General features: G+C 42.4%; 1 pseudogene; it reads left to right on the top strand.

Annotated features, from left to right (window-relative positions):
• Positions 1-568: 568 nt before the first annotated feature.
• Positions 569-21,370, top strand: LOC105468043 (leucine-rich repeat-containing protein 37A3-like; annotated as a pseudogene).
• Positions 21,371-24,006: the final 2,636 nt, after the last annotated feature.

Raw genomic sequence — 24,006 nt, 5'->3', positions numbered from 1 at the left:
GCTATTCACTAGGATTAAAGCCTTCTCTCTCAGTCTGAATTGCCCACTCCCCTAAATCCCTCCGACAGAAAATTTGGAGTCCTCGTTTATACCCTGGTAGCCCCTACCTAATAGGGTGGTAAATTAATTACCAAACATGCAACAAAGGATATGGAAGGTTTAGCAGAAATGGCAACATTTTGAAATAAATGACCGTAATGTGTGCTCTGCCTGCCACCCTAACTGGCACACATTTTGCAGGTCAGTTGCTTTCCCTATGGCCAAGAGGAGGAAAAGCATCTCTGGGATTTTAGCTTGGAGGAGGAAGAGTTCAGGCTGCCCGAACTGGACTGGCACTTCTGAATATCCCGAGGCGAGGTCCGAAACTTCCTCGGGAAGCTCTGCCGCGCCCCCACCCACCCCACCCATTCCACCAGGCTGCTGGAATCTTGGGACCGCAGACCCCACGGCCCACATCCTTCCTCGCTGAGGGGAGAGGAGGGGTGCTCCGGCAGGGCGGGGCGGGGCGGGGCGGAAGGGAGGTTGGGGCTGGATTGTGGGATAAGATCGCCCTGGTGATGGGGAACGGATCTGGACCCCAGCCTAATAAAGGCTGCGTAAATAAAGGTGACGTTAATAAAGGACGGGACGGGGCGCGCGGTTGCCAGGGGCGCCAGCGTCTCGGGGCTGCCCTAATGCGCAGCGCCAGCGCGTGTCTTGTCCCGGCTGCGTCTCTGGCCCCCACGGGCCCCTCCTCACATGGCAACTATTGTGGCTACTAGTCCAGGCGGCTTAGCCTCTGCAGTGGGTCCAGGACCCGCTCCAGCTGACTTCTGACTCCCTGGGGCCAAGTGAGCCCTGGTCTTCCCGCTCCTCCGATCTCCCACGCGAATCGAATCGCAGCCTGAGCTAACTCCCCACCCCCGGGCAGACCCGGGAGGGGCTTTGATTACCTGGGGTCTTCTGCTTCCTCCAAGATGTCAGCCCCGCTTCAGGAACCGACTGAGACTTTGGCTCAGACTTTGGTTCCATTCCTGGACACCAGTTCGGCTGGAGAGCTCCCCCGGGGCCACAGCAGTTCGCTGCTGCACACCGGGATCTGAATGACAAGCTCACTCGGCAAAGAAGGCTCCCAGAGGTGGTTGCAACGCTAGACTGGGATCAGAACCAGGCCTCAGCTCGGCCTCTTCGCCTCAAAAGTAAGTTTCTAACTGTAGATCTAGATCAGGCTGCAGATCATCAGGCATGTGAAATACTTGTTCCACCTCTAGATAGAAATCAAAAGCAACGAACTTGACTGTTCTGCCCAAGAACCCGAAGAAAGATCTAGCTCAGCCTCAAAGGCTTGCCAGGGTTGTTGTTGGAACTCCATACCGATTTGTATCAAAACCTCAGCGTCAGAAACAAACTGCAGAATGAGTATTTAGATTCAAATATGGATATACTGTATCCGGGCAGCCTGCCTCCAGAACTCCAGGTGAACTCAGATGAGCCTCCAGGGCCTCCTAAGCAAGTTGGACTTGCTCAGTTCCATCTAGAGCCTGAAACTCAAAATCCAGAAACCGTTAAAGAGATCCAGTCCTCTACTCCAGCAAGAAGCCGCAGCGCAGCTTCCATAGCTCCCTGAGGTGGTAGCACCTTCTTCAACCAAAGCAGGAGGCCCCAGCTCTTCCTTCACAGTCCCTTGAGGGGGTCCCCTCTTCAACAGAGCAGGAGGCCCCAGCAAAGCAGCTGCCTGCCTCTGAAGAGATCGTAGCTCTGCCATTGATACATCATGAGGTAAATGTTCCATTGAAAAGCTGGAGTGAAGCTCAGCACTCACACTTGCCCAGTGTCACAGTCAAATCTGTGCATGTGGAGCTTATGGTAACTCCAGAGCCAGGTAAGGAACAGGCCCCAGCTCAGCCTCCAGAACACCCCAAGGAGGTAGGCTCTTCCTCAACCCAGTTAGAGGCCCCAGCTCAGACACCAGAGCACCCTGAGGAGATGAAACCTTCTGCAACCCAGCAAGGGACCCCAGCTGAGCCTCCAGGTCCTCCTGTGGAGCCTGAACTTTCCTCCAGTCAACAGGAGAAGCCGCCTGAGTTTCCCAGGGAGGTTGAACCTTCTGAGACCCAGCAGGAGGTCCCAGCTCAGCCTCCAGAGTCCTCTATGGAGAGTGCAGCTCAAACTCCACCGAATCGTGAGGTGACAATTCACCCTCCAGGTGAAGATCAAGCTCATTATAACTTGCCCAACATTACAGTTAAACCTGCGGATGTGGAGGTTACCATAACTTCAGAGCCTACCAAAGAGACGGAATCTTCTCCACCCCAGCAGGAGGCCCCAACCCAGCCTCCAGAGGAGGTGGAAACTTCTGCAACCCAAGAGGAGGCCCCAGCTGGGTCTCCAGGTCCCCCTGTGGAGCCTGAACTTTCCCCGCAGTGAGCAGGAGCAGCCAGATGAGCCTTCTGGGTTTTCCAGGGAGGCTAAACCTTCTGAGACCCAGCAGGAAGCCCTAGCTCAGCCTCCGTAACATCATGAAGTCACAGTTTCACCTCCAGGTCACCAGCAAGCTCAGCATTCAGATGTGCCCAATGTCGCTATTAAGCCTCCAGATACTCAGCTCACCATAGCAACAGAGCCTACTGCACAGGTGGGAACGTCTCCAACCCACCAGGAGGCTACAGCTCAGCTCTCAGGGCCAGTTAATGATGTAGAACCATCTGCCACCCAGCACAGGGCCCACCTCTGCCTCCAGAGTCATCGGAAGAGGCTGGACCTTTACCAGTTCAACAGGAGACATCAGTCCAATCTCCAGAACCTGTTAAGGAGGAGAACCCCTCTCCAACCCAGGAGGAGGCTGCAGCTAAGCATCCGCAGACCTCCGAGGAGGCTGAATCTTCTTCAACCCAGCAAGAGGCCCCAGCTCAGCTTTCAGAGCTCCCTGATGAATTTGTAGTTCAACCTCCAGAGCATCACGAGGTAACAGTTTCTCCTCTAAGTCATGATTAAGTTCCGCCGCCAATATTACACCATGTCACTGTTAAACCTGTGGATCACATGGTTACCATGACTCGAGTTCACTAATCAGGTTGAAATTTTAACCCAACAGGGGGCCCCAGCTCAGTCCTTAATGTCCCCTGAGCAGTTTCAACATTTGAAAGACCAGCAAGAGATTATAATTCAGCAGCTAAATACCCCTGAAAATGATGAACTTCCTTCAGGCCATCAAGAGCCCACAACTCAGCCTCCAATTCAGCTCTCCTCAGCCTTTGTAAGTTCACTGAATGATGAGATGGTATTTTCACCCCTAGATCTGTCTTCAATATTCAGAAGTAATTCAACTTTGCCTGATACCACAGTAAAAAATGTGGATATAGACGTTACCATACCTACAACAGTCACTATGGAGGTTGAACCTTCTCCAGTCCAGCAGGACAACCCTCTTATTCCCACTGAGCAGGCTGACTTTCCTCTAACCCAGCCTGATCCCTGTTCTAAAAAACAGAACAAAACAAAACAACAAACTCCATGTGTCTAAAAGTGAAATCACTGTCATTCCCCCAATACTGTTCCTTCATTCACTATCACCCACTTAGTCAACCAGGTACTGGGTTCTATGCTATTCTCCTTCCTTGCTTTCATATCAAATTCTACAAACCTGTCCAATTTTACTACCTAAAATGTTAAATTATCCTGTCCTAGATCAGACCCTAGACACCCCTTACCTGCACTATTTCAATCATTTCTTGATTACTTAACTCTTCTTCCTGTCTCCAGTCTTTCCTCCCTCTACATTCATCCACAACATAACCAGAATGATGGATCCAAAATGCAGTTCAGAGACAAACTATCACTTTTGGTCAAAAACTGGGTCTGTGAAAAAGCATGAAGCCAAATAACCCTACTATATCTTCTGATTTATTAAATATACATGTATTTCAATATATGGAGAAGTTTGTAATATGTAAGCAGAAGTTTCTGAGACAGTTTTCTCCATACTATTACCTGATGTATAAACGTCTCTCACCCAGACAGAAATGTCTTATTCAGGAGTTCACCTCCACATTGAATAACTCCAGAGACACTGAATTCTGAGGGGTGCCCCTCTAATGAGAACAGTTTCCCCTAGAATCGGCAGCAGGGCTGTATTGCTTGGAGGCCCCCTCTCCTCTGTGCCAGAATTGCCCCTTCCCATCACGTTTACTTTCCTTTTCCTTCCACTGCTGAGAACAGTGGGGCTCTCTGCCCGCTCCTGATATTCTGGGGATTCCCTACTACCACCTAGGTCACCAGGACCCTCTTTAACTGCACAGGGCTCCCTCTGATGCCACAAGAACTCTAGGAACCTCACTGCTGCTGTGGATTCCCAATAAAAACAGCAGAACCAGAATGGGCTTTGAAGGAGCTGTGAGTTGGTCCCACTTAGTGGAACCCAGAGTTAATTTCCTCCCAGAAATAATGCGGTCATCCTGGTTATGGTTTGCACTATTGCTACTACCATCATTAAATTCAGAGGTGCTGGCCGGGCGCAGTGGCTCATGCCTGTAATCCCAGCACTTTGGGAGGCCGAGGCAGGTGGATCACCTGAAATCAGGAGTTCGAGACCAGTCTAGCCAATGTAGTGAAACCCCATCTCCAGTAAAAAACACAAAAATTAGCCGGGCATGGTCGTGCATGCCTGTAGTTCCAGCTACTCGGGAGACTGAGGCAGGAGAATTGCTTGAACCAAAGAGGTGGAGTTTGTAGTGAACCAAGATTACGCCATTGCACTCACTCCAGCCTGGGTGACAAGAGTAAGACTCCATCTCAAAAAATAATAAATAAATAAATAAATAAATAAATAAATAAATAAATAAATTCAGAGGTGCTAAATAGGACTTTGGGTTCATTCTAAAAAATTAAACTACTACAGAAGCACTATAGCTGTGGGAAAATGTGTGCTGAACTGACTTACCAGGGACCATTTGGAGTGCAGTCGACCGATATTTGAGCCCAAATAAATGAATCTTAGAATGATGTTAATGTTAACTTGATTTTTAAAAAAAGTCATTGGAGATACTGTATACATGAACTATAATACCCATCTTTTTTGCATTATTCATTTTATTTTACTTTAATTTTCAAGTTCAGGGATACAAGTGCAGGTGTGTTACTGTCTAAAGTTCAGGTATTTTACTATCTAAAATGTCAAATTTTCCTGTCCTAGATCAGACCCTAGACACCTCTTACCTGCACTATTTCAATCATTTCCTGATTTCTTAACTCTTCTTCCTGTCTCCAGTCTTTCCTCCACAAAGGTAAAGTTGTGTCATGGGGGTTTACTGTACAGATTATTTCATCACCCAGGTATTAAGCCTAGTACCCATTGGTTGTTTTTCCTGTTCCTCTCCCTCCTTTCACCCTCCAACCTCCAGTAGGCCCCACCCATCTATGTGCCCATGAGTTCTTATCATTTAGCTCCCACTTATAAGTGAGAATGTGCAGCATTTGGTTTTCTGTTCCTGCGTTAGTTTGCTAAGGGTATTGGCCTCCAGCTCCATTCATGTCTCTGCAAAGGACATGATCTTGTTCTTTTTTATGGCTGCATAGTATTCCACAGTGTATATGTAACACATTTTCATTTGTCCAGTCTATCTTTGGTGGACATTTAGGTTGATTCCAGGTCTTTGCTATATAATATCCATCTTTACCAGTACATGTATTCTCAGATGTTTTCTCTAGCACTCCAGAACAATGGACATGGCTTGCTTGTGTAGGTCATCGTATCCGTGTAACAGAATACACCCTGAGGTGGAGCTTCCAATATTTTGAGGGAGTAGTATAAATAAAGCTGACTATCTGAAGTCATTTGGTAATGTTATTGCTCTTGCACCTTTACTCCAGCCTCACTGACTTTCTTGCCATTGCTTGAAAACACCAAGGTTATGCCCACCTTAGTGTACTCCTATTGTCTGGCATGCACATCTCAAGATTTTGCTTGACTCTCCCATAGCTCCTTTTGTTCTGTTTGCAGAAAAAGCACAGCTGAGTGCTCGATTTAAAATAGCCTCATCCTGCCCAACCCATCTCATCCCTTTGTTCTGCTTCATTTTTCTTTAAAACTTATATTTATTGTAAATATATAGGTTATTTGTTTGTTTTCTGCTCCTTCAACTGTTATGTAAGGCCTATGAGGATGAAGAATTTCTCCGTCACCTTCACTGCTGAAAGTGTCCAGTATGGCATATAGTAGACATGCAATGGATATATATTTTGAAGGAATGAATGAATAAATTAGTCAGTCTTAATATTTCATCTTTTCTCTTTTCCCGGTCAGAATAGTTACACTCTCTAATTAATCTCTTCCAAGTGCAGTGTGTTGCAAAGAATAGTGCAGTGGTTAGAACAGACCCCTAAATTTGGCTAGAATTCTGGCCTCAGCACTTACTTTACTTTATGGTCTTGGACAAACTATCTCACCTCTCCAAGTCTCCATTCCTCTTCTATTGTATAGAGCTAACCAAAGAATTTTCCTCCCAGGATGTGATCATTTTTAAATGAATTCATACACATAATGTTCCTAGCGTGGTGCCTACATATTGTTTAAATATTATTAAACTCATGGTTTCATTGGTTCTAGTGTACATTTGTGTGTGTGTGTGCACATGCGCTCACGCACACACTAGTTTGCTCCTTAAATAATAAATTGCTACTCCTCTTTTAAAATGCACTTGTTGGTATGCTGGGGTGGTTGTTAACATTCTAGATTCTATATTTATAGGTGGCCATTTGCTCTACATTTTCAGCTTTATCCCCTCTGATTGCTAGTCTTGCTCAAATGTCTCATTATTTTCCATTTATTGCCTATTTTAATAAATAAAAGGTCAGGCATTTTCCCAAGCGTTGTTGGTAGAATATCAGTTGCTTTTTTTAAAAGAGGGGGAAAAAACCATTCCTAGGGCCTCACTATTGAACAAGAGCCTCCTGGGGTGGGGCTCGGGAGCATGCATTTTAAACAATGTCTAGAGGAGTCTTATATGCCCTAGAATTTGAGGAGCACCAAAGGAGGCTTCTGGATATTGGCTGCTGGTGCAGGTTTGCTTAGCTTTTGTAGGTTAGTGCACCACTGAATGAAGCCCTACTCTCCTCCCCCTCCTCATGCCACCTTTCCTCCGCAGAGGGCTGCCTGCAAGAGTTATCTGTGCTGTTTGCACCAGGTGAGCCCAGGGGACAATGCCACAACTTGCTTCACTACATGTTGGCCTTGATTGGTATTCCTGAAGTCTTTTGGGCATTTCTCTCTCACTGCTCCCTTGGTTTAGAGGAGGAAAAACTGGCTCCTTTGGTTAAAGGAGAAGAAAAAATTGTTTGGCTGAGGAGCTCCTTTTACTTCCAACACTATTTGGTGGATGAATCTACCCTCCAGGTCTGCCAGTCTTGGCATCTTTCATGAAGAAAATAACTCCAGGGAATTTCCTATCTTTGCCAAAGCTGTGCATCTAGCCCTTGTGCCTCTTAGGTGAGAGGAATTAGCAGGAGACCTCAGTATTAACCCCACTTGCCTTCTACCATCCAGCAATGTACTAAACGTCTGTCCGGCTGTCAGTTGACTGCTGAAGTCTTTCATTTTTGTTCAAATTGTGCTTTACTCCTTGTAGTTTATTGTCCACTCTTCAGCACTTTGTTAGCTTCATCCCAGGTATAATTTTCTCCTTTGTTATTGCTTCTTTGGAGAATTTTCAGTGGCTATAGGGAAAGTATGTATTTGATCTCCATTAACACTACCATCTTTCTCCAGAGAGCAGTTTTTAGAAGATAAATCTCCTGATGGAATCATTTCATTGCTGTTTATTTGTTCTCATCTCAAAGAACTAGTTACTGACCAGAAGAGGAAAGAGCTATGCAGCCTCCACTGCAGTCTCCAGAGACCTTGGGAGTCTCTGGAAGGAGTTGTTGCTGCCTGGAAGGAGCAGGAGGCCTCAGGTCAGAAGGCATGCTGCAGACCACTCGTGAGTGATTCACATCCAAAAAACTTCATATCTCCGAACCTGAAACTCACATGGAAGGGCTTTTGCCTGCAAAGACCATCTGAGAGCATCCCTGCTAGTTAGTGAAAGGTTGTGGGACAGGCAGATTTAGAACTGTTAGTAAATTTGGGAGAGTCTTAGACTCTGGTCAATACTGACATCAGGTAGTCTTATTCACAACATAACTATTACCCTTTTGAGAAATAAAAAAAATCTTGAAACAAATGAAAATGGAAATACAACATACCAAAACTTAAGCGATACGGCAAAAGCAGTTCTAAGAAGGAAGTTTATAGCAATAAAAGCCTACATTAAGAAGCAATGAGAGAGATCTCAAATAAACAACCTAACTTTACACATCAAAGAACTGGAAAAAAAGAACAGACTAATCCCAAAGTCAGCAGAAGGAAGGAAATAATATCAAAGCAGAAATAAATGAAAGACAGAGTAGAAAAACAATAGAAAAGATCAATGAAAATAAGAGTTAATTTTTTAAAAAAGATAAGCACAATGGACAAACTTTCAGCTAGACTAAGAAAAAAGAGAGAAGGTACAAATAAAATGATAAATGGAAGAAGATACATTTACAACTGATATCACAAAAATAAAAAAGGATCATAAAGACCAGGCACAGTGACTCACACCGAAAATCTCAGCACTTTAGGAAGCCAAGGTGAGCAGATCACTTGAACTCAGGAGTTCGAGACCAGCCTGGGCAACATGGCAAAACCTTGTCTCTATAAAAACTATAAAAAAGTTAGTCAGGCATGGTGGTGCTCCCCTGTGGTCCCAGCTACTCGGGAGGCTGAAGTGGGAGGATCAGGTGAGCCCAGGAAGCGGAGGTTGCAGTGAGCTGAGATCATACCACTGCACTCTAGCCCCTATATAAAAAAAAAGGAAAGAAAAAAGAAAAAAAAAGGAGCATAAGTGACTACTGTCAACAATTATATGCCAACAGTTGGATAACCTAGAAGAAATGGATAGATTCCTAGAAACATAAAACCTAGCAAGTCTGAATCATGAAGAAATAGAAAATCTGAACAGACCTATAATGAGCTAAGAAATTGAATCAGTAGGCCGGGCGTGGTGGCTGATGCCTGTAATCCGAGCACTTTGGGAGGCTGAGGTGGGCAGATCACAAGGTCAGGAGATCGAGACCATACTGGCTAACATGGTAAAACCCCGTCTCTACTAAAAATACAAAAAAAAATTAGCCGGGCATGGTGGCGGGGGCTTGTAGTTCCAGCTACTCAGGAGGCTGAGGCAGGAGAATGGCGTGAACCCAGGAGGCGGAGCTTGCAGTGAGCCGAGATCGCACCGCTGCACTCCAGCCTGAGCGACTGAGCCAGACTCCATCACAAAAAAAAAAAAAAAAAAAAAGAAATTGAATCAGTAATCAAAAACTTCTCAACAAAGAGAAGCCCAGGACCCAACAGCTTCACTGGTGAATTCTACCAAACATTTAAGGAAGAATTAATGTTAATCTTTCTCACACTCTTCCAGAAAATTGAAGGAAAGAGAAAACTTCCAAACTCACTTTAGAAGGCTATTGTTACTCTGACACCAAAATCAATAAGGACACTGCAAAAAAATTACAGACCAATATTCCTGATAAACATAGATATAAAAATCCCCAACAAAATACTAACCAAATTCAACAACACATTAAAAGAATCATACGCCATAACCAAGTGAGATTTATCCCAGAGAAAGGGTGGTTTAACATATGCAAATATGTAAGATCACATGAAGAGAATAAAGAAAAAAATTATATGACCATTTCAAAGATACAGAAAAAGCATTTGACAAAGTTTAATATCCTTCCATAATAAAAACTCTCAACAGATCAACTATAAAGGAATATACCTCAACATAATCAAGGCCATATATGACAAGCCCACAGCTAGTATCTTCCTCAATGGTGAAAAATTGAAAGCTTTTCTTCTAATATTAGGAATCCAATGAGAATGCCCACTGTTACCACTTCAGTTTAATATAGTACTGGAAGTCCTGGTAAGAACAATTAGGCAAGAAAAAGAAATAAAAGGAATCCAAGTTGGAAAAACAGAAGTAAAATTGTCTCTATTTATAGATTATATGATCACATTTCATCTATAAATCTTTAGGATTTTAGAAAATCTTAAAGACTCCACCAAAAAAAACCTGTTAGAATAGACAAATTTAGTAAAGTTAAAGGATACAAAATCAACATAGAAAAATTACAGTATTCCTAAATAGTAACAACAGACTATCCAAAAACGAAATCAAGAAAACAATCTCATTTACACTATATCCAAAAAAAAAAAAAAAATACTTAGGAATAAATTTAACCAAGGAGATGAAAGACCTGTACATTGAAAACTATAAAACACTGATGAAAGGATGAAGAAGACACAAATAAACGGAAAGATATCCCACATACATGAACTGGAAGAATTAATATCGCTAAAATGATAATTGGCACCAAAACAGTCTACAGATTCAATGCAATGCCTATCAAAATTCAATGACATTTTTCCCAGAAATAGAAAAAGAATCCTAAAATTTGTATGAAAACACAAAAGACTCCAAATAGTCAAAGAAATGTTGAGCAAAAGGAAGAAAGCTGGAGGTCTCAAACTACCTGATTTCAAATTGTATACAAAGCTATAGTAATCAAAACGGCGTAGTACTGGCATAAAAACAGATGCATAGACTAAAGGAACATATTAGAGACCCCAGAAGTAAGTTTATGCATTTATGTTCAATTGATCTTCAAGAAAGGTACCAAGAACATACAATGTTCAAGAAAGCACAGTCTCTTCAATTATTGGTACTGGGAAAACTGGATATCCACATGCAAAAGAATGAACTTAGACCCTTCTCTCACCTACAAAGAAAAATCAACTTAAAATGAAATAAAGACTTAAATGTAAGACCTGACATTATAAAACTACTCAAAGAAAACCTAAGGGAAAAGCTCCAAGATATTGGTCTGGGAGATGATATTTTGGTCATATATGACCCTCAATGCACAGGCAACATAGTGAAAAGACAGAAATGGGATTGCATCAAAATTAAGAGCTTCTGTACAGAATAGGAAACAATCAACAGAGTGAAAAGGCAACTTATGAAAGGGGAGGAAATATTTACAAACTGTACACCTGACAAGAGGTTAATATCCAAAATGTATAAGGAACTGAAACAACTCAATATTAAAAAGACAAATAATTCAATGTTAAAACAGGCAAAATACCTGAATAGATATTTCTCAAAAGAAGATATTTACAAATGGCCAACAGGTATATGAAAAAATGTTCAACATCACTAATGATCAGAGAAATGTAAATTAAAACCACAGAGAGATATCACCTCACACCTGTTAGGATAGCTATCATCAAAAAGACAAAAAATAGTAAGTGTGGGTAGGGGTGTGGAGAAGACAGGACCCATGCACACTATTGGTGGGAATGTAACTTGGCACAGCCATTATGGAAGACAGTATGGAGATTCCTCAAAACAGTAAAAACTGAACTACCATATGGTCCAGCAATTCCATTTCTGGGTATATATTCAAAGTAAATGAAATCATTATGTGAAAGAGATATCTTCATTCCCATGTTCATTGGAGCATTATTCACAATAGCCAAGATACAGAATCAACCTAAGTGTCTGTCAAGAGATAAATGGATAAAGAAAACAGGATATATCTATGCAATGGAATACCATTCAGCCTTAAAAAAGAAGGAATTCCTGTTATTTGCAACAACACGGATGAGCCTGGAGGACATTATGCTAAGTCAAATAGGCCAGGCACAGAAAGACAAATACTGCATGATCTTACTTATATGTAGAATCTAAGAAAGTTGAAATCATGGAAGTGGAGAGTAGAATGCTGGTGGCCAGGTGCTGGGGCAGAGTGGGGCTGGGATGGGAATGAGGAAATGGTTGGTCAAAGAGTACAAATTTTCAGTTAGACAGAAGGAATAAGTTCTGGAGGTCTCTTGTACAGCATGGTGACTATAGTTAATAATAATGTATTGTCTACTTGAAAATTGCTAAGAGAATAGATTTTATAATGTTCTCACCACAGAGTAAGTATGTGAATTGATAGATATGTTAATTAGCTTGGTTTAATGGTGTCACAATGTATACATATATCAAAAAATCACATTGTACACCTTGAATATATATAACTTTATTTGTCAACTATATCTTAATAAAGCTGGTGAAAAGATAAAAAGAAAAAGTAAACACACACACAGGACAACTGAAGATCACTTTTTATTTTGTAGAGACAAGAGTCTGGTTGTGTTGCCCAGGTTGGTTTCAATCTCCTGGCCTAAGTGATCTTCCTGCCTTGGCCTCCCAAAGTGCTAGGATTACAGGTGTGTGCCACCATGCCCAGCGGAATATCACTTTTACTTAGGAATATAGGTCAGAAATATTTTTTTAACTAGCAAATCAAATCTAACAATATATTAAAGAATGAATTTAACAAAATAGGATTTAATTTAGGAATTCAAGAATAGTTCGATCACTGGAAGAACATGATTTAATATGTTAAGAAATGGAAAGAGAATAAAAACATGATCATAATAACTGAAGCTACAAATTCAACCAGACACTTTTCATTCTTTAAAACTCATTTAAGATAAAGAAAAGCTTCCAAACATGTTGAAGTTTATTTCCTAGAAATCAATTACAAACATTTCAAATAAACGCAAATTATTTTCATTAAAATAGAAAAAAGAAGAATGCTGTCTACTGCCCCTAATGGTCAACAGTCATTGCAGGGAGCATAATAGATAATGTGGTAAAGCAAGAGAAATAAATATGTAGCTTAAATATGGGGGAAAACCTTTTTGATATCCTTTTCTATTTTGATTATAAATGTGCTCAGGTCCTTCAAAAGATATAATCTGAAGATAGCACATATTAGGATCATGTCTTATTACTACAAGCTGTTCCAGAAAGGCCATGGGGCTTTCTCTGTTTATGGGAACAACTGAATGTGATCAAAACTGGATGGGCCAAGTGTGTAGGGCCTGTGTTGCCGAAACATGCCTTCAAAAATAGGAGTGAAAATCCAGTCCCATGCTTACGTATCAAACATAGCATTGGCCCTCAAATTCAAACTGCTAGAGTATACTCAGATTGCTTCATTCAGCTAATTTTGGGAGTATACTAATGACCAAAGGATGTTTTACTATCAAGTGACATTTGTTAATAGAGTTCCAGACTCCAAAATGCAGTTTCCAGGATACTTGTAACAGAACGTAGGGTAACCTAATAATTCTACCATTTAGTCACAAACCTATTTAATCCAACATTTTTTCAAATTCATTTACTTAAGAAATTAGATCATTCATTACAATTAATTTGGCAAGCAAAGACAGCCAGCTGCTCAAGTGAGACCCCAAATTTTCTAACAAACTGAATAAACACTAATTTGTTTATTTATTGATATGATTATGGAATTAGCAAAATGGCCTATTCCTCAGCATGAAAAATTCAGGTCCAAATTGTTTCATTGGGGCTTATTTCTGTTACAAGTTAAATGAAAAGAGAATATATTATTCACAAATTTTTAAAAAATCGTTATGAAAAATAAAGACCATCTGAGCATAGTTTGAAACTTCTAACTGCTGGTTTTCATCTCCGTATGGCCCTTACTTTTTCTCTAATGTGGAGCCCACAGCATACTTTTAATGGCACTCGTCATTCTGAGACATTTAGTCTCAAAGTGCTTTCCCCAGATTATAGGAATATTTATTATTTATTTATTTTATTTAAAGAGACAGAGTCTTGCTCTGTTGGCCAGGCTGGAGTGTAGTAGTACAATCATAGCTTACTGCAGCCTCAAACACCGGGTCTCAAGTGATCCTCCTGCCTCAGCTTCCCGAGTAGCTGAGACTATAGGTAGGCACCACCATGCTCAGCTAAGTATTTTGTTTTTTTTAGAGATGGGGTCTTGCTGTGTTGCCCAGGCTGGTCTCAAACTGCTAGGCTCAAGAGATCCTCCTACCTAGGCCTCCCAAAGCGCTGGGATTAGAGGCATGAGCCACTGTACCCAGTCAGAATCTTATTTTTATTTATTTATTTATTTATTTTGAGACAGAGTTTCACTCTGTTGCCCAGGCTGGAGTGCAGTGGTGCAATCTCGGCTCACTGCAAACTCTGCCTCCTGGGTTCAATTGATTCTCCTTCCTCAGCCTCCCAAGTAGCTGGGATTATAGGCACACACCACCACACCTGGCTAATTTTTGCATTTTTAGTAGAGATGGGGTTTCACCATGTTGGCCAGGCTGGTCTCAAACTCCTGGCCTCAGATGATCCACCCGCCTTGGCCCCCCAAAGTGCTGGGATTATAGATGTGAGCCACCTCACCTAGCCTTTGTTTTTAATAGGATAAATTTTCATGAAGACTTTATATTGTATACCCTCTATACACATTTCCACTATTTGCTATAGCTTTTCAGAATTTCAGGAGAATGCTAAATAAGTTAAGCTTTATTGTTTTCTTATCATTTACATTTAAAGCACATTAATTTACAGAAATGACACACTTTGCTCAAAAAAATATTTTTTGTGCCTCTGAGGAAAGGGAAATGCTTATTTTTATAAAGAGAAGGCACAGTACTAAAGAATATTTCAAACTTCTTTTCAATGCTTCTAACTCCCTGCTTTCCTTGAGACAAAGACAGACTTACCTGTTCAGAGATAGAGGGGGCAAATAATAGGTTCACATTTGGTTCTTTCTCACTCTTGCTGCAGATTCATTTCTCTTCTAGCTCACTGCCAAGCCACGAACAGTGAGCTACACAGTGAGTGTACCAGGGAAGGGCCTAGGGCTGCTGCTAGGAGCCCAAAGCACTGTGCAGTGGATAGGTCTTGAGGAAAGCTAGGATTCTCCATATGACTGGAGAGACAAGTATCTTAATCTCAAATTAGAGCAAATGGGTGCAAAAGCTCTAGATTTGTGGTAGGACAGGAATATAGGAAGATCTAATCCAACTCAGCACACTACAGGCCTTATGTTTGGGGATAACTATTTGATGTTGTTCTTTCAGCCTGTTAAATATAGTATTCCCCTTCAAAGAATCAGTATGTCAGTATGTTCAGCTTTCTTATTCTTTGTTCTCCATTTTAAAGTTTAACTTCCTGGTTCTCTTTGTCCCCTTGCCTTTGGTTTCAGTAAACAACTTTCCTGCCAGTTCTAATCAGTAGTTCACATCTATTCCCCTGGTCACCAGCTTTAACTTGAGTCACCCCTGGTCACCTGCTTTGTCCTGACTCATCCTGAGTCAGGTGTTCTGTAACCGCCTTTCCCACCAAACCGCTCACCCTGACACTCCGGCTCGTACCCCTGCTCTCTTTAAAATAGACAATGGGAATTACCTTAGACTGTGCGGTCTAACCCTAGCCAATAGGGGAACAACACAGCAGTAGGAGCTAACTGTGTTAGGAATAAAAACCCCTTCCCCTCCCTTGTTCAGGTGTGCTCTTGCCATTGCTCCATCCACAAGTTGTGTCCTTCTATAGAAGTAAAAATTGCCTTGCTGAGAAAATTAACTTTATGTTTGCGTGCTATTTCTTTGGCAGTACTGAAAATTTATTTATAACAAGTCTCATATGGCTCTTATGTCATTTCTTTCCCAAATTTATTAGAAGGCCAGAAGAAGTATATTTATGTTGGCACAGGCCCACCCCAACCCCCACACAATCACCAAATCATCCACTTTGTCGTCCTGAAGACTCCAAATTAAAAGACTACTGGAAATTATATCTCTGCATTTAACCTTAAATAACACTGGCCAAGTGGGGCGGCCAGGGGGAATAGATTATTGAAATTCTGAGTAAGCATCTAAATTCAACACTAGATGTCTCTATCCTGACATTTTGAATTATACATTAAACCTTTTTTTTCTGTTTTATATTCTTCCTAAAAATCTAGGAATAAATGCCAAATATTTCACCCTAGATTATCGTTAGCCAGGTGACTTTTTTTTTTGGAATGCTTCTCCTTGCCATTCGTCTCATCTCTGAGAACATAAAGTCTGAATCACTGCAACCATGTAATGTTCTAGAGCAAGGGTTCTCAATCTTGGTTACACATTAAAATAGCTTGGCAAACTTTTAAGAAATACTGTGCCTGAATCTCCCCCAAAGATCAGATTTAAATGGTAGATGATAGAGTGTGGACAGAAGTATTTGTTTAAAGTTCTGTAAACCAAAATTAAAATTCTAAGACCCCTCCTCCACCCCCAACTATCTGAATGTGATATGGCTCCTTCACATCGTGGGATGTGAGAGACCAAGAAAATTAGTGACACGGACACCATGGAGTGGTTTCAAGAGGTCGAAAGTTTAATAGGCAAGAAAGAAGAAAACAGCTCCCCTGTACAGAAGGAGGGGGGCTCCAAATGCAAAAACCCCACGTGCAGCGGAAAGCAGTCAGTTATATCGGGAGGCTGGAGGAGGCGGTGTCTGATTTACATAGGGCCCAGGGGATTGGTTTGACCAGGTGTGTCATTCACGTAGCCAGCAAAAAAACTGGCCCTACCACCCCAGCCTTTTAATATGCAAATGCGGGTTGCGATGATGTCTTGCACATGTGGCTTTATCTGGAAGTTACCATGACACCTGGCACACATGGTGACAAGGGAAAGAGGGCAGGAGACACCACATTGAATGTACCTGGCTTCCAGCTGCCAGCATTTGCATATCAGTGTTTGTCAGTCTGGTTTTTCAAGTCGCTTTCTGTTAGAAAAGAAATGCTTTTGGGGTTGCTTTTCATTAAAGGGAAATTCCACTGAGAACTTTCACCCTTTCTAGCTGCCTAAAAATTATTTCTAAATAACTCTCATACTATTTTCTCCATCAGGGGAAGGAAACTTAACTGATGTTAGAGGGTGTTGGATGACAATTCTTTCTGGCTATTTTCTGCTGAAAAAGGGGCATCATGTTAGGGACAGCAGTTGGGCCCCCGCCTGAGGTTGATCTAAGAGTTCTCAGAAGAATGGTGTGTCCATGTGTGGTTCTGTCTGCAGCACCATTTGGAGTTTGATTGCTTCTAGATGAAAAGAGATAAATTTTACAAGAAGGTTTAAAATGTAGAGTTAGGACATGAATATTAATATAACCACTGTTGGCTGGGTACGGTGGCTCACACCTGTAATCCCAGCACTTTTGGGAGGCCAACGCGGGCAGATCACCTGAGGTCAGCAGTTCGAGACCACCCTGGCCAACATGGAGAAACCCCGTCTCTACCAAAAATACAAAAAAAAAATTAAAATAAAAATAAATTAGCCAGGCATGGTGGTATGCACCTGAAGTCCCAGCTACTTGGGAGAATTGATTGATCCCAGAAGGCAGAGGTTGCAGTGAGCCAAGATCATGCAACTGCACTCCAACCTGGGTGACAGGGCAAGAATCTGTCTTTGAAGAAAAAAAAAAAAAAAAAAAATTACCACTGTTAGTGGAAGTCTTATAGACCCTAACAATGACAATAGAGTTTGATACCTGTTACAGCAATGGATTGTAATACTGGTTTGTCTCCACTAGATGTCGCTGTACATTACCAGAAACGTTAATATAAAAGTAATATTTTCCTTGAGAAAAGCATGTACTTCCCCCTTGACTTGCCAGTAGAGAATAATTTTAGGCTTAGGCCATTTTGTAACTTGCAATATGATTGGAAGAAATACATTATTGGGTGGCTACAATAACTTTAGTGTTAATCTTGATAATTCTTTTCCTTTAATTACTAAACTCTTTCATGACTGAATTTCACAGACCCTCTTACAACATACTCAAACTTTCTGACCTGTTCTAAACACCCTTCCTTTAAACAATCAGTTATTTTCAGCTGCAGTGAGGATCTGACTTAGGAGCAACATAACACCCCTCCATGTGAGGTCAAATCCTGAGTTAAATTTTGGAAAATTTCTGTATACCTGTCAGGGTCTTTAGAAAGTCGGCCTAAGTCTCCCTTTATTTACCTAAGGTCCTGTAATAAGAAGGGAACTTCAAGGGGCCCCAAATAAGGGGGATCCTCAGATGGTTCCCCTGGAAGTTGCTTCTCTAATTTGGGGGAATTAATCTCTTTGGGCCTGCCCAATGTGATTGCTAAAAGAGCTGGGTTGATCTTACAACACTTGAAAAGGTTTAGTAAAAATGCCATGCCCTTGTGCAAAAAAAAAAAAAAAAAAAAAAAAGCCGCTTTTCAAAGTTCTGAGATTAAAGAAGTTCCAGTGTTTAAGAGTGCAACTCCAGAGGGGTCAAGCTGAAGATAATCTGCTACCCATCTAGAAAAAGAAGTGAGAGAAGGCATCCCTCTAGTCTCCTTCCTTTCTGTAAGTGACCCAGGGTGGAGAAGAAGACAGTGGGAGCATCCCCTCAACTGTTTTCCCTCCCTGGTTCCTGGTTCCCGGCACCCTGTTAAATGTGCCACCCATGGTTGTAGGCATGACCCTCCAAGCCATGGCACCAGAGAAACTAAGCGTTGGGGGCTAGTCATGCTCACCCAAGTAGCTCTAGTCCTCTGCTTATGATTTCCCTTTGACTTCCTAGACTTGGTGACCTGTGTACCTCCCTAAAAAAAAATGGATCTTGGGAAAGACTACATGAAAGGTAAGGCCCCTTGAACGGAGGGAATGTGGTAGATTGCCTGCTATTATAGCCCGTGCTAAAGCATTTACCCTGAGAAAAATGGTTCCGGTTAACTTCCGGACTTAAAATCCCTTTACTAATTAAGTACTGTCTTAATCAGAGACAGAGTAGGGGCCGTGGGGGCCTAATGGTGATTTTCCTGCTGATGGGAGAGTATTGGGACCAAAATTTGGCTGCGGAGGACATATTACTCCTAACTGTTGAAGGCAGAATTTTCTCATTCACAGGAGCAGCATGAAGCCTGGTTTCCAGTAGAAAGGTGCAAAAAGGAAAAATTGGGAAGCTGCAGTGTACCACAGAGCACCAGCAGTGTGTCTTACAAAGAGGATCTCTATTTCCACTATGTAATGCTGCTGGCTTAGAAATACCATGTGCTGGGCCGGGCATGGTGGCTCACACCTGTAATCCCAGCACTTTGGAAGACCAAGGTAGGCGATCACCTGAGGTCGGGAGTACAAGACCAGCCTGGCCAACGTGGAGAAACTTCATCTCTATTAAAAATCCAAAATTAGCCAGGCATGGTGGCACCTGCCTGTAATCCCAGCTACTTGGGAGGCTGAGGCAGGAGAATTGCTTGAACTCGGGTGGCGGAGGTTGTGGTGAGCTGAGATTGCGCCAATGCACTCCAGCCTTGGCAACAAAAGTGAAACTCCATCTCCAAAGGAAAAAAAAGAGAGAAAGAAAAACAGGAATACCATGAGGAATATTAGCAAAAAAATATATTAGCAAGGAATATTAGTGATAAAAAAGAAATATCAAGAGGAATATTAGTGAGTGACCTCACTGTGAGGGGAGGGGAGACCTCTGTTCCTAGATTACAACAGCATTTCCCTGAGCTATATCCATGGTTACTATAGCATTTCCTGATTTTGCCTGACGGATTACTTCTTCCCTAGGCTGTAAAAATTCCCACACATTTGACACACAGAGAGAATAAGAGACATAACGACCACTGATAGAAAAAGAAGGCAAGTTTTGGCCTGGCATGGTGGCTCACACCTGTAATCCCAGCACTTTGGGAGGCCGAGGTAGGTGGATCACCTGAGGTTAGGAGTACAACACTAGCCTGGCCAACATGGAGAAGCCCTGTCTCTACTAAAAATACAAACATTAGCCAGGCATGGTGGCCGGCGCCTGTACTCCCAGCTAGGCTGAGGCAGAAGAATCACTCGAACCTGAGAGGCGGAGGTTGCGGTGAGCTGAGATCGTGCCATTGCACTCCAGCCTGGGCAACAGGAATGAAACTCTGTCTCAAATAAATAAATAAATAAATAAAATAAAATAAAAAGAAGTAAAGTTTTGCAACAGGATAGCTGGGGATCTTTTACCAACACCCAGAGCAGGCTGTCAGAGGCTGGGTCCAGTCCAGAAGCCTTTGAATAACACCAGGGTGTGCCCCAGCCAGAAACTCTCAGTTATTTCAGAACCTTTCCTGGCCTTGCACAATGGAAATGTGTGTTCCCCTGATGTCCTGCACATGTGACTTTACCTGGAGGCTGCCATGACACCTGGCACACATGGCGACAAGGAAAAGAGGGCAGGAGACACCATATTGAACGTACCCAGCTTCCAGCCAACAGCATGTGCGTATCAACGCTTGCTGGCCTGGTTTTTCAAGCCACTTTCTGTTAGAAAAGAAATGTATTGGGGGTTGCTTTTCATTAAAGAAAAATTCCACTGAGAACTTTCACCCTTTCTAGTTGCCTAAATATTACTTCTTAATAACTCCTGTATTGGATGGACCCCTCCTCTCTGCCAAGGACATGCCAAAGTTAACCTGAAGTACTAATTTAGACCATGATGAGAAGGGGGTAGTCAGACGTGCCTCGTTATACACTCTTCCCTTTTGGAATTCAAGAAAAGCTGACCAGCATTAACATCAACACAGACCTTAAGTCCGATAAGAAACATTTACAATGTATTTGCCCGGAGCCTGCTACCAGAGGCTTCATCTGCATGATAAAACTTTGGTCTCCACAAATCCTTGTCATCACAACTTAGACATTCCTTTCTATTGATTCTAGGTTGTTAGAAAATAATGAACTGTTTCAAACAATCGCCAACCAGAAAATTTTTAAATCTACCTATAATCTGGAAGGCCCCCACTACCTTGCTTCAAGTTGCCCCACCTTTCCAGATTGAACCAATGTACATATTCCATTGTAATATTACAGGTTGTATTGATGTGCATGTCTCCCTAAAAAGTATAAAAGCAAGCTGTACCCCAACCACCTTGGGCACATGTCATCGAGACCTCTTGAGGCCTTGTCATGGGCGTATCCTTAACCTTGGCAAAATAAACTTTCTAAATTGGTTGAGACCTGTCTCAGATACTTTTGAGTTTGCAGTTCATTGGGTGGCTCTGATGTGACGCAATGACTGAAACCCTCAATATTGGTGGTAAATGGCTGCTAAACTTAAGTATACATTCTAGTCATCAATGAGGTCCTCAACAGACCTACTGTCAGATTGGAAAAACAAACACTGTTTTTCCTTGTACTACACTCACACTCAGTACACTTCTGTGACCAGGTGTGTGGGGCTTTCCCACACTGATCACTTCTCTGACACCAGCTGGGTGTCCTACAATGCAATTCAATTCTGACACTAACTGGAGTCTGTGCAGCCCCCACAGGTTTAGGGTCCAGTCCCACACAACTGTCGCCCAGTTCAGATGACAATTCCAAGTAGTAGGTCCCTGGATTACCCATAATTTCTCTCTGATTTGGCTACAAATCAGAGGTTCCCACCACCCCCTTCTTGGGTTCAATAATTTGCTAGAGCAGCTCACAGAACCCATGAAAATAGTTTATTTACGACTGCCAATTTATTACCAAGGAAATTTTGTTTGTTTGTTTGTTCGTTATTTACTTATTTTTGGGAGACAGGGTCTTGCTCTGTCACCCAGGCTGGAGTTCACTGGTGTGACTATAACTCACTGCAGCCTTGAATTCCCAGGCTTAAGCAATCCTCTTACCTCAGCCTCCTGAGTGGCTAGGATTACAGTGCATGCCGCTGTGCCCAGCTAATTTTTTATTTTATTTTTGTAGTGACGCAGTCTCACAATGTTGCCCAAGCTAGTCTAGAACTCCTGGGATCAAGTGATCCTCCCACTTTGCTCTTCCAAAGTGCTGAGATTACAGGTATGAGCCACCACACCCAGCCACAGAGGACATTTTAAATGATATAAATCAACAGCCAGAAAAAGAGACACAAAGAGTCCAATCTAGAAGGGTCCCAAGCACAAGAGCTTTTGTCCCAGCAATGTCAGGGTGTGCCACCTTCTGAGCATATTGACATGTTTGCCAACCACATAAAACTCTCCAAACCCCATGGTTCAGGAAGTTTTATGGAAGCTTCATCACATAGGCAGAATCAATTACTACCTCAAATCTCCAGCCACCCTCCCTTTCCCGGAGGATGGGGTTGGGACTGAAAGTTTCAAGCCTCTAACCATGGCTTGGTCTTTCTGGAGACCAGCCCCCATCCAGGAGCCTACCAAGAGGCACCTCATTCGAACAAAGACACTCCTATCACCCAAGAAATTCCAAGGGATTAGAAGCTCTATGCCAGGAACTGGGTCAAAGACTTATTAGAACAAAAGATACACTTAGCACCCTTATTGCTCAGGAAATTACAAGTGCTTTAGGAGCTCTGTGACAGTAACTGGGGCAGAGAACAAATTTATACATTTTTCATTATGTCATACCTACTCAATCAAAATTTCTGGTATGAACCCCGAAATCCATATTTTTAAGTGATCGAACTGAGACATGCCCCAGCATTTAAGAGTCACCAGACTGATTTCCACTTTAATCTATCCTCCATGATCTTTTCAGACATGCTGCATCACACCTTCTCTTGGATCTCTAATTCAAGTCCCAATCTCTTCATATCTAGATTATTCTAATAAGACAGTGTTTTCCCTCCTTCAACTCCTCTTGAATGCTGCCACAAGATTTGCTCCAAAAATATGACTTTACTGCAGATATTTTGACAGAGGATACATTTTGCCACTGTGCGACATAAAAGGATCCTATCAAAGTCACTTTTTATAAAACAGTTTAATACTAAGTACAGAACTTTACCAGGCAGTCCTGCCCCAGTCCATTTCTAACCTTCAACAAATTGGCTCAGAGTCTTCTCCCAGCTGTCCCTTATTCCTCACTCAGACCCATCACTCCTTCCCTAATTCCATTTGGAGCCACCTCATTCCCCACTCTTGCCCCTGACCACCACCCCAGGGATACAAATCAGCAATCATGTGAGGCTCAGGGATGGAGTGAGGATTGACATTTTGTAGATTATCAGTGACCTAAAACCCTAACATTTGTGATTTTTCCCCCTAGATTACACCAACGGCCCCCCTTCCACCAATATCCAAGGTTCAGACTCCACATGTCCTATCAAAGTCACCTGTGGTCCAAGGAATAATTCCAGGGGAACATCTGCCATTGTTTGAGGGGTAAAACAAGTCATAGTATGAGGGATATCTGGTCACAGAAATAGAAAGGGCCATTTTCCAAAGGGAGAAGCTCGGGGAGCATGTGAACTCAAGCCAATGACAACGCCAACCATTGCTGCAGAAAGCTGTGTAAGTGATAGCTTAGTTCAACTGCTTGCACAGGATTCACTCAGGTTTCTCACTGCAGGGAGCCCTGTGTTCCTGTGGGCCTCACTCTCTGGTCCAGCAAGAACAGCATCTGGCACTCCTGAGGCAACTGTTCCATGTCTCAAATGCCCTGGCTGCTTGTGGATTAGCCCCAGCTCCTGCGGCAGCCTGATGATTTTGCTGGCTCTGTTTACTTCTCAGACTCACCCCCTACCGCATGCAGACTTCCTTTAGGTCATATTGAATGGGATTAGTGAGAGAAGGCATCCTTGCCTTGTGCTAGTTTTCAAGGGAAATGCTTCCAGCTTTTGCCTATTCAGTACAATGTTAGCTGTGGGTTCGTCATAGATGGCTCTTATTATTTTGAAGTATGTTCCTTCACTGCCTAGTTTATTGAGAGTTTTTAACACGAAGGATGTTGAATCTTATCAAAAGTATTTCTGCATCTATTGAGATAATCATGTGGTTTTTGTCTTTAGTTCTGTTTATGTGATGGATCACATTTATTGATTTGCGTATGTTGAACCAAACTTGCATCCCAGGGATAAAGCCTACTTGATCGTGGTGGATTAGCTTTTTGAGGTGCTGCTGGATTTGGTTTGCCAGTATTTGGTTGAGGATTTTTGCATCTATATTCATCAAGGACAGTGGCATCTATCCTTGTTGGGGGAGGCATCTATCCTCAATGTTTGGGAATAGTTTCAGTAGGAATGGTACCAGCTCTTCTTTGTACATCTGGTAGAATTTGGCTGTGAGTCCATCCAGTTCTGG

The sequence above is a fragment of the Macaca nemestrina genome, chromosome 19 (assembly GCF_043159975.1).
Source record: "Macaca nemestrina isolate mMacNem1 chromosome 19, mMacNem.hap1, whole genome shotgun sequence".
Classification (NCBI taxonomy): Eukaryota; Metazoa; Chordata; class Mammalia; order Primates; family Cercopithecidae; genus Macaca; species Macaca nemestrina.
This window is presented reverse-complemented; position numbering and strand designations above follow the sequence as displayed.